We start from the raw sequence: 10590 nt of genomic DNA on the forward strand, positions 1-10590 counted from the left end.
GTAAGCATTTAAAGTTTCTTTAACAATTAACCTATGCTTCACCGACTTTATATATTTTTGTAGTAACTGATAAAGAAATTTTTAAAAATTGGAAAAGGAAAAATTAAAAGTTCGACTTCTAATAATTTCAAATATTCCACTTAAATTAATGTAATCACTCTTTACATATTACAAAATGATCGGTGATCACGCCCAACTATAGTCCTAAAAAGGATAAGCGGTCGCTGCAAATATAATCCGGTCTAAGAATTCGGAGTTGAATCCCATAGAAAACTAAGGTTTAGCTACAACTGTTCACTATCACCAAGAAGACAGGTTTGAACAATTCTTAAGTTAATAAAATTAAGATTCTTATGTCTAACTAATTAACTAGCAAAAAATAGTAAATTAACAACTAAAGTTACTAAAGGTTGGAGACAAGATTAAGGAGGTCTAGAGTTATGATTTCCCCAATTGTCGGAATTTTTCCCGCTACGTCTCCTATAATTTCGCCTAATTATTCTCCACTGATCGTGAGTACTTCAGGTGTCGTAATTCTCTTCCGAGAAACTACAATAGTTTACTAGACATATTCTTCCGAACTACGCTAGCTGGAACAATCTTACCACTCACTATGACCACGTCAAGACTTTTTTATTTCTAAACCCACCTTTAAACTTGCTGTATTGATTCCTCATATACGTTAGGAGTGATGTTGTTCAATAACTACCTAAATATATACCCTTTCCACTGCAATACATAATAAATAGGCACAATCAATTGATAATCATTCAATCAACAGAAATAAGCACGTAGTTGAACAATTAAAAAAATTCAAAGGTTAAATTATATTCATACTTAATGAGAATTTATCCTCCAAAAGGTTACATTAAAACCCTAAATAATAAATTAGCTACTCATAGTAGTATGCGAAAATACAATACTAAAATTTATAACCAACAATAGAAAACAGGAAGAAGAAAGAAAAAACTTGTGGTTGAATCTTCCTCCTTGCTCCTAGTGACGTATTCTTGCCTCCAAAGATGTTGTGTAATCCTAAAGTAGTGTCTCCTCCTATAAAGTTATGTTTTAAGATGTATTTATATGACCTAGGTAGGGTGGAGGGCCCTCAAATACAATCCAATCTCAAATAGAAAAGATGGAACCCGTGTCTCCCTTCGCGCATTGCGCGCCCATGAACGCGGACTCAACTTTTGCAATTTTTCAGTTCGCGAAGCGGTCCGTGTTTTCGCTTCACTTTGCTGTTTTGTGCCTTCAGTTTTCTCCTTTTTCGCGTCCGTTTATGTTTCACACACGAGATTGGACGAGCTCCCAATTCTTTCCATCTCTTCCTTTTTGTGTCAAATTGTCATCTTTTTTATCATTTCTCATCCAAACTCGTTCCTACACATAAGAAACACATAATGAACATATTTCACTTGAAAAACCACGTAATCTCCCACGATTCACACAAGAATTAATATCCAAATATACTAAAAAATATGCATTTTTCATCATTTATCACCACCACACACTTAAACTCTTGTTCGTCCTCGATCAATTTAAAATTAAGCATGTCGGCAAGTGCACTTTTCAAAACATACTCAAGCATCCTACCAATGAGAATGGTTTATATCAATGCTTAGAACCTAGCAGAAGCACTATTTATACTTTTACTCAAGGTTTAAAATGATGCCAAGACTATTTAAAATATTTGTGTGACTCTTTCTAACATCCTAGTCTTAAACGATGACTCCAGTACATTCCTCTTTGTGACTCGCTTCTTGTGCAAACTAAAGATACGAGTTCCTTACCAATCCGTTATAAAGCATGTGCCTTCACCAACAAAACAAAGAGAGAGTAATCAGTCTGCACACTCAAATATGAATTCAAGTATCATTTAAGGACTCAGCGCCTGTTTGGCCAAGCTTCTAAAATCAGCTTATTTTGAGAAGTGCTTTTCTCAAAAGTACTTTTTTAAAAAGTATTTTTAATGAGAAGCAGTTTGTGTTTTGCTAATTAATTTGAAAAGAACTTTTGAGCAGTAATTAGTGTTTGGCGAAGCTTTTGAAAACTGCTTCTAAGTGTATTTTTCTCAAAAGTGCTTCTTAGAAAAGTACTTTTGGAGAGAAACTATTTTTTTCTGCTTCTTCTCCTCAAAAACACTTTTTTTTCTTTCAAAAGCTAAGCCAAACACCTCAATTTTTGGCCAAAAGTGCTTTCTGCCAAAAAAGCACTTTTGGCCCAAAAAAAGCTTGGCCAAACAGGCTATCACAGAATGAAAAAATTCACTCACTCTCGCAAAGAAACTCATGTACCCTCAAAGCTCGTACCATAGGCTTGCCCGTAATGTAGGTCTCTACTAATTAAACTCGCAAAGTCTAGGATCAATTAGGTCTTCATGTGTTGTAATGTAGGCTAAGGAATGGATTGGATAGATATGGATAATAGTGACTAACCCCCTAAGCACTTTTAATACAATACATTTTAAGCAAATCCTCTTCATGATCACTCAACATATCACTACGAAACCGTACATGATGTAGCCCATTCACTTTAAGCACATCTACATAAGCACTAACACATATCAAAGTGAATTAGAGGATTTTTTTTATTTTTTATTTTTTTCTTTCTTCTTTTTAAAAAAAAACTTTTGAACACCCTCCATAAATTGGTATTTCCAGCTAGTGGCTCTCTCAATACACACATGCACCTTTTGGCTTTTCTATGGTTCCACTCAAAACCTACCAAATATCTTTTCCTTCTCTTCTAGCAACTTAAGTGCTTTCGGAGGTAAAGATTCAACAAAATTTAATTAAGAACAAAAGGGATTCGTCTTGTAATGTGGGTACCAAAGAAAAAGTTTACAGGCTCAAATGTGCTAGCAAAGGATAATTTTATCACTAGGAGGCAAGTAGCTCAGAGGTCAATCAAAGAAATGCCTATATCATTTTTTAGACTCGCAAAGCTTACTTATTTCGTTTCAACTCATACACAGGGCAAGTTCTAGACTAGCAAGGGACGACACAGAGTACAACCAAATATTTCATCTCACACAATACACATGACTACTCAGGATGGCCCAGACTCGACTATCAAGTTAAGGCAACTAAGCACAGTCATAATATAATTCAATCACATAGGATTTACATAATAGGATTAAAAGATGAGTCCAAGTGTCAAAATAAGTCACATATACTCTCAAGGCATATAGTTACAAGAATCAAGAAGAAAGTACTCAACACAAATGCTCCAGCTTTAAGCCCCAATATAAAACATGTCAAAAAGAATATATACTCAAGTTCTTCCCATTTCATTATCAATTCAAAACAACCAAAGGAAAGGAAAAAATAATTTTTTTTGTATTTTTCTTTAGACTTTATATCCTCAAGAAAACTGTTTAGGAAGTCCACTGTTGGAAAAAAGTTTAAAACTTTTTAAAAATTCTACTTAAAAGGAACAACTACCCGGTTCAAAGAGTCATCCCTTGGAAAAGAACCGTAGTCATAAGAAAAAAAAGGGATTATTTCTACCTAATTATTTTATTTAAATTTTTTTTCAACACATATAAAAATAACACAATTAAACTAGCATAAGAATCCACCCAAACAGTCTCTTTACCCCACATTTAAAATTGTGCAATGTCTCCAATGCACACCCATAAATACAAGAGGGTAAACGAAACTCCCTGGTAGGCCATAGGCCGAAGCATATCAGCTCATAGGGTACTCAGACTTCTCCCACACTTGATATTTTTGCAGGCACCCCACACTTAGTTCTCACCATCTCACTTACTTTGCTTTCTTCCAATGGATTTACTTCTCATGCTCCTAGAAAATAAAAAGTTGACATTCCAAAAAAAAAAGAATTAAAATAAATAAAAAAAATAGTAAAGTTGGGTTGCCTCCCAATAAGCGCTTAATTTAATGTCGCGACACGACGCTAATCACTTTTTGTCTCCACCTCGAGCTTATGAATTGAAGCCCAAATTTTGCTTCAAGTTTTCGGTTATGCTCCAAGGGTGGTGGAACAAATCTAACTACCCCAAGAAAATAATGTAGCATTCTGCTCTTCTTAGCCTTTGCATGAGGTATGTAATCCCAGCTTTCTGCAAGAAATTTTTTAGAACATAGGCAACTTGTTTCTCATTCATTGACTCCTCAATTGGCTCGGGTGGCTCTAATTCTATATCATCAGCCAAACACAATGTGAAAAAATGCTTGGAGTGTGGACCAATGTGCTCAACTACATGAACCTTGGGATTATCAACATCTCAACACCATTGACACTAGAATCAACTAAATATGTATCCTCAGTGTCCTTGGTTGATTCCAGTATCTCATCTACGACATCAACATCTTGAAATTTTAGCTGGTTAGAGTGTTGGTGGTCTACTTTGGACCCCTCCATTGGCACCTCAATTTCTGTCTCTAATATACACAACTCCTGGCTACTATCCATAATATTAACATGTTGAACATTAAAAGTTTCAACTAGTTGACTCACTTGAGCCTTCAAGTTGCGAATAGTTGCATCTTGCCTTTGTATCTAATATTGTGTCTCATTATTTTTTTTCACAGGGCAACTTAGCATATCCTTATCTCATTCAGATTATCATCCCCTGGTTCTTTGTTCTTGTTAAACTCACAATAAAAAGTAGAATCATCATAGTAAGGGGTTAGGGGAAGATAATAAATATAAGCACAACCATGAAAGTGACCATCTTGACCACCACACATATTGTGAGCACCTAATTTTTGATAATATTTAATTTTTTATCACTTCTTCTATGTAAATATTTTAGGGGTTTTAACCTATAATTTTTAGCTTTGTTACACTTTTTATTATAGGGTAAAAATACAAAATTTAAAAGGTGAATTATTACTATTAATATTATTTTATTTTTATTTTTATTTTAAAATAATAAAAAGATTCCGAAAAAATATTATTTTTTTTAATTTTCAGAAGTGATTTAAAAAATAAGAAAAAGGGAAGTATTAAATAAAAAAAAATAAAAGTAAAAGTAGGTGGAATTCTCTTTTAAAAAGTAAAAGAAAGTAGAAAATTAAAAAAATAAAAGTAAAGTTTTGTGGAAATTTAAAAAAAATAAAAAGTAAAAGAAAGTTGGAATTAAAAAACAAATATAAAGGTATCTAAAAATTTTAAAAAATTTAAAGTAAAAGAAAGTAGCATTTTTAAAAGAAAAGCAAAAGAAAGTGGATTGTTTTTTAAGAAAAGTTAAATAAGTAAAATTCTCTTTTAAAAAGTAAAAAAAGTGGGATTTTAAATAAGATAAAAGTAATTAAAGTTGGAATTTATAAAATAAAAGTAAATAAAGGTGGGATTTCTTTTTATAAAAAAAAAATAAAAGCATTTTGTAAGTGGGATTTCTTTTAATTAAAAAATAATAAAATATTTTTTTTAAAAAAATCTGAAAAATCTCGAATTTTTTTCTATAAATAGAAGAGAAAATTTGAGAAGAAAGAAGAAAAAAAAGAGAGGGGGAGGAGAGAAATTTAGGTTGAAAATTTTCATTAAATTTTTCTTTCAATATTTCGGGCCTTGAATCTTGGGTTTGAAGAAGAGTTGATAGAGATTTTGTTGTTGCTGCTGTATTGACACTACAACTTTCAGATTTTATTCATTTGAATTCACTCTCTTGTAGGTATGTAATTCAAGCTCTTGATTTAAAAAATGTCGGAGCATTTTTATTGAAGCAGAAGCAAATTGATTTGGTTCTTTTGATAAAGTTTCTTTCGTATTTAATCTGTTTGCATGAATGATGTTTCTTTGATTGAGTGAATTGAGATTTGCAAATGTTAACGTTATTTTAGTATGTTCATGACTCTGTCTCATTTTTTTTTCTTGTTTTTTTTTATTTTTTATTTTATTTTTCTTGGCTCATGACTTGTAACCAGCAGATATTGTTTTGTTTACATTTAGATTTCAAGCTCAAGTAGCACCATGTTCATATTTTGAAATTTAAAGAAGTATGTGAAGTTGAACAATTTGTCAACATTAAGATGTAAAAAAAATAGATTGCGTTAGTGGAAAGATCTTATCATCAGTTTATGTTATTGGCTGCATATTTTCTTAAATTAACCATGTGAAGATTCAACTTCCCTGCTTCAAAATGGTACTGTAGAAGTTATAGTGGTGATACTACAACTTTCTCTTTAGCATAATGTTAAATAAATTAATTACTTTAAGTGTTCTTTGTTATAATCAAGTTTAAAATGCATTTTTGTATGTCCATGTTTGTTTTGTTCCTTCTGGTTCATCCGAATAGTTCTCAGCATGGTTTTTTTGTGTGCTCATATGGTCATTTAAGATTCATTATTTTGTTATAAAATTTTGTTAGTTTCTTTCTAGAATTTGAAAACGAAAGTCGGTCTTTTGAAGATGATATGGAGATGAACTCAAAGCTGGCACCTGTCTTTTGTTATTTTCACATAAATGCCAACTCCACCTTTTTGAATTGTAGTATGCTATAACAAAAGGCTCCAGTGATATACATGTAGCTAACCCATTTCTTTAGGCCTTTTGTACTTATCAATTTATACCACTTCATCCACAATAAAACATCAAAACTCATGACCCTCATTTAATTAATTTTAAATCCTTAGAATTCGAGGCATGCCATTTAGCGAATTTTCTATGGCCCTCGCAAAGTTGAAAAATGCGTAGTTGCTTTAGGCGCGTAATTTGAAATTACCTTCCTAAAATCGGGTGTGCATTTCATGTGACCCAAATCCAAATCCCAACAACGTTAAATAAAATGTGTCGTGGACCGTGGGTGCATTTATGTGACGTGGTTCAAGACATATTTTAAATGACGTTGCAATCTTTCTAAAAATGAATAAGAGCGGTTAATAAGTTAAAATTGAACCATAAGCTAAAACATGTATTAAAATCAGATAATAGGCCAATTATAACAGTTGAGCGACCGTGCTAGAACCACGGAACTCGGGAATGCCTAACACCTTCTCCCGGGTTAACAGAATTCCTTACCCGAATTTCTGTGTTCGCGGACTGTAAAACAGAGTCAATCTTTTCCTCGATTCGGGATTTGAACTGGTGACTTGGGACACCATAAATTATCCCAAGTGGCGACTCTGAATTTTTAATAATAAATGAATCCCATTTCGATTGTCACTTTAAGTTGGAAAAAACTCATTTATACCCTTTCCGGGGTGTAGGAAAAAAGGAGGTGTGACAGCCTGGCGACTCTGCTGGGGACTGGAACCCAGAATTTCTGGTTCAGGGTTCGAGAATTCGAGCTTGGAATAATTGTTATAATTGGCTTTGTTTATTATCTGATTTTTACATGTTTGGGCCTAATGTGCTAAATGCTGCTTTTACCGCTTTGATATTATCTGAACTGTATATAAACTGCTACGAAACCCTTCTCTTCTCACCTTCGAGGATGTGCTCGCTGGTCGAGACTCCCTATTCTGTTAGTGTCATACCTTGAAATAAGAAAGAGGCTCGAACAAGTTACTAAGCCGGATGGCCTTTTGGTTCCCGGTACGTAGCCCCCTCCTCGGTTCGAGTTGTCCGCTCGAGTACACAGTCTAGAACAAATACCCAGGCTTTGAACCTAGAATAACTCAGCTTCGTGTGCATCATGTGCATTTGACTTTGGAGGCTCAACACATGGGTTGGGTCTGTCTAGGACAGGTGTACCAAAAATGAAAAAGACCATCCTGATGCATCTTACTTGCTACTTGTGCATTTATTTGCTTCGGACTTGCATGCTGACCGACTTTTGAATATTTTGAGGAAAGAGAAATAGCAGTATGAGGGTTAAAGAGAGTTAATCGCCTGTTTTGAAAAAAAACCAACGTCCAAATAGTGTCGAAACTCTGCCAAATTTTTGAGAAAATTTATTTTAAAAAAAAAAAGAAAAAAAGGAGAAGGAAAAGAAAAAATATTTGTTTTCAAAAATAGTTTGTTTATTTTGCCAATAAAATGAAAATAGAATTTTGTTTTCAAAAATAGTTTGTTTTATTTGCCGAACTACGTCAGTTTGATTCTCACAGGGTGTGGGATACGTAGGCAACCTTCATCGGGTCCAACTTCTTTTTGCCAATAATAGCCCGAAACGAAAAAAATAATAATTTATTTTACTATAAATAGGTAAGGTGATGCCGTTTTTATCAAAAATAGCCGAATGTTCTCGAAAGGGATGCCAGAAGGTTGATTTCGCATAAACAGCCACCTTTGGTCTTTTTCCAATTTTTGGTCAGTTAGCAGGCACAACCTTAAAATCTCCCTCCGGAAGTGCTGAAAGGCCGTATTTTCAAAGTTGGTCTTTTGGTTTTAGAAAAAAAAATCTGAAAAAGGGTCAGTTTTGATTCAAAATAGAGTAAATCATGATTAATCACCTTAATATATGTGCAGAATGAGCACAAGCCAGAATTTACCAGTAACAATTATGAACAAGATCCCTTTGGAGTTGCACATGTGGTGAGATGACTTGGGCAAATCAGGGCGAGACACAGTCAATCTATACTTGGGAGGCCTCGCTGGGTTGCTGAAAATTAATCCCAGAGGGGATATCATAAAGGCATTGGTCACATTTTGGGACCCAGCTCACAACGTATTTCATTTCTCAGATTTTGAACTTACCCCAACATTGGAAGAAATAGCCGGATATATTGGGGGTCCCAAAGTTCCTCTGAGACACTAGTACCTAATTGCTCCGAGGGCCATAGCCGTGCACAGGTTCCTAGACTCTTTGAAAATAAGTAGGGAGGTCCACAACCCAGACTTGGCAGCTGGTTTTTGTACTTTGCAGTTTATATACAACAGATATGGTCATATAGGGGGTTCAACAAGCCGGAAAACAAAATCTGCAGCAAGGGAAACCGCCTTAAGTGGGAAGAACACAGATGTTTTGCATTTATGGTGGTCTTTTTGGGACTTTTGGTGTTTCCTAGAAAAGATGGGAATATTGACATACGAGCAGCCGGGGTTGTCAACACTTTGTTTACTCAGGCCAACAACACCCTCGCACCCATGATAGTAGGTGAAATCTTTCGCGCTCTCATAGCCTGCAAAGCCGGGGGAGACTTTTTTGAGGGGTGCAACGTGTTGCTGCAGATGTGGATGATCGAACACCTATGCTGTCGTCCTCAATTTATGAGTTATGGGTCGACAGAGAAAACATACATAGAGGAATTTTCTACGAGGGTTGATGGAATTAGCTTTCCAGAAGGGGTCACAAAGTGGATAGCGCGCCTCCGTTCCGTCACTGCAAGCCAAATAGAGTGGACATTTGGATGGCTGCCTGTGGATGAAATCATATATATGCCAGCCACTGGACCCCATTTCCTTTTGATGGGACTCAGGAGTATCCATCCCTATGCCCCGTATCGAGTTTTGAGGCAGTTGGGGAGATGCCAAATAGTTCCGAAAGATGAAGATCTTAGTGGCCAAGTGGTCGAGATCGGTCCTAACGGACAATTTCACGAAGCAGCAGTCCGCCAAATTTGGAGCGAGTGTCAATACTTAACGGCAAATACATGTGTACGTGATCGGTCCAAAGATGAAGTTTCGACGGCATACCTTGCTTGGTATAGGAGAGAAATCAAGTTTGGGAGGCCGGCCAAGAGACCCCATCTCCAGGAGTTCGCTGGGGCGTCGCAAGAACAGTGGGATTGGTTGGCTAAAGAACATGAGTACAGGGCCACAATAGGCAGATTGGAGAAGCAAGTTATGGAGTTGCAGTTTGAGAAAGATCTGCAGGCCGCCGCAGATGAGGGGGAGAAAAAGAAACTAGCTAAAGAAAATGAGGCCCTTCGAGCCCAAATTCAAAAGATGAAAATAGCTGCAAAAAACCCCGCCTGAAGTGCCAAAGATGAAAAACTTATAGATAACCTGAGGCGGAAAGTGGGCGAATATAATTTTGATCTGAACAAAGCAGAAAGTGAATTAACCAGGGCTCGAAAACAATTTGCCAAAAACTCGGCAGAACGAGCACGTCTGGTTAAGCAGCTGAAAGAAAAGTATGACAATGAGGTTGCAGGGCTAAAGAAAAGGGTCATCGCCACAGAAAACAAAATGATCAAATAGGCAAAAGACTTCAGGGTTGAAAGGGAACATTGTTATACGACCTTGGCGCAATTAGAAATAGACTTGCAACAACTTCAGGAGCAGAATTATGTGGCCGACCAAACTTTGGACGCCAGGGCCTAGAAGATTGGGCGTTTGTTACAAGAAAAATGCGTCATAAGAGAGAGAATTAGAAACATCACCGACTACGTCGTTATGAAGTGCCAGATCTGTGAGGATATGACTCGCACTACCTTCTTCGCAACAGTGATGACATTTGTTAAGTAGATATTGAGTGACTTGGACTTACTTCAAAGGGATCTTGTATATAGGCCCGCGACGAGACCGAATGATGTCCCACGGGCACCAGGAGCATTGATGTATTCATGATTTCTCATGAAGTCTGTATTTCCGTTTCGGTTAAAGTCTGTCAGTCATGTTGAGTTTGTATTTTCTTTATGTTATGTATTTCCTTTTATTGGAGTATGATAGCTTATTTTCGGAGTCTGTATTTCGTCTTTGCATCAGAATTTGTTAGTCTTTTGGAATTTGTTA

The sequence above is a fragment of the Nicotiana sylvestris genome, chromosome 1, assembly GCF_000393655.2.
Source record: "Nicotiana sylvestris chromosome 1, ASM39365v2, whole genome shotgun sequence".
In the NCBI taxonomy this organism is placed as follows: domain Eukaryota; kingdom Viridiplantae; phylum Streptophyta; class Magnoliopsida; order Solanales; family Solanaceae; genus Nicotiana; species Nicotiana sylvestris.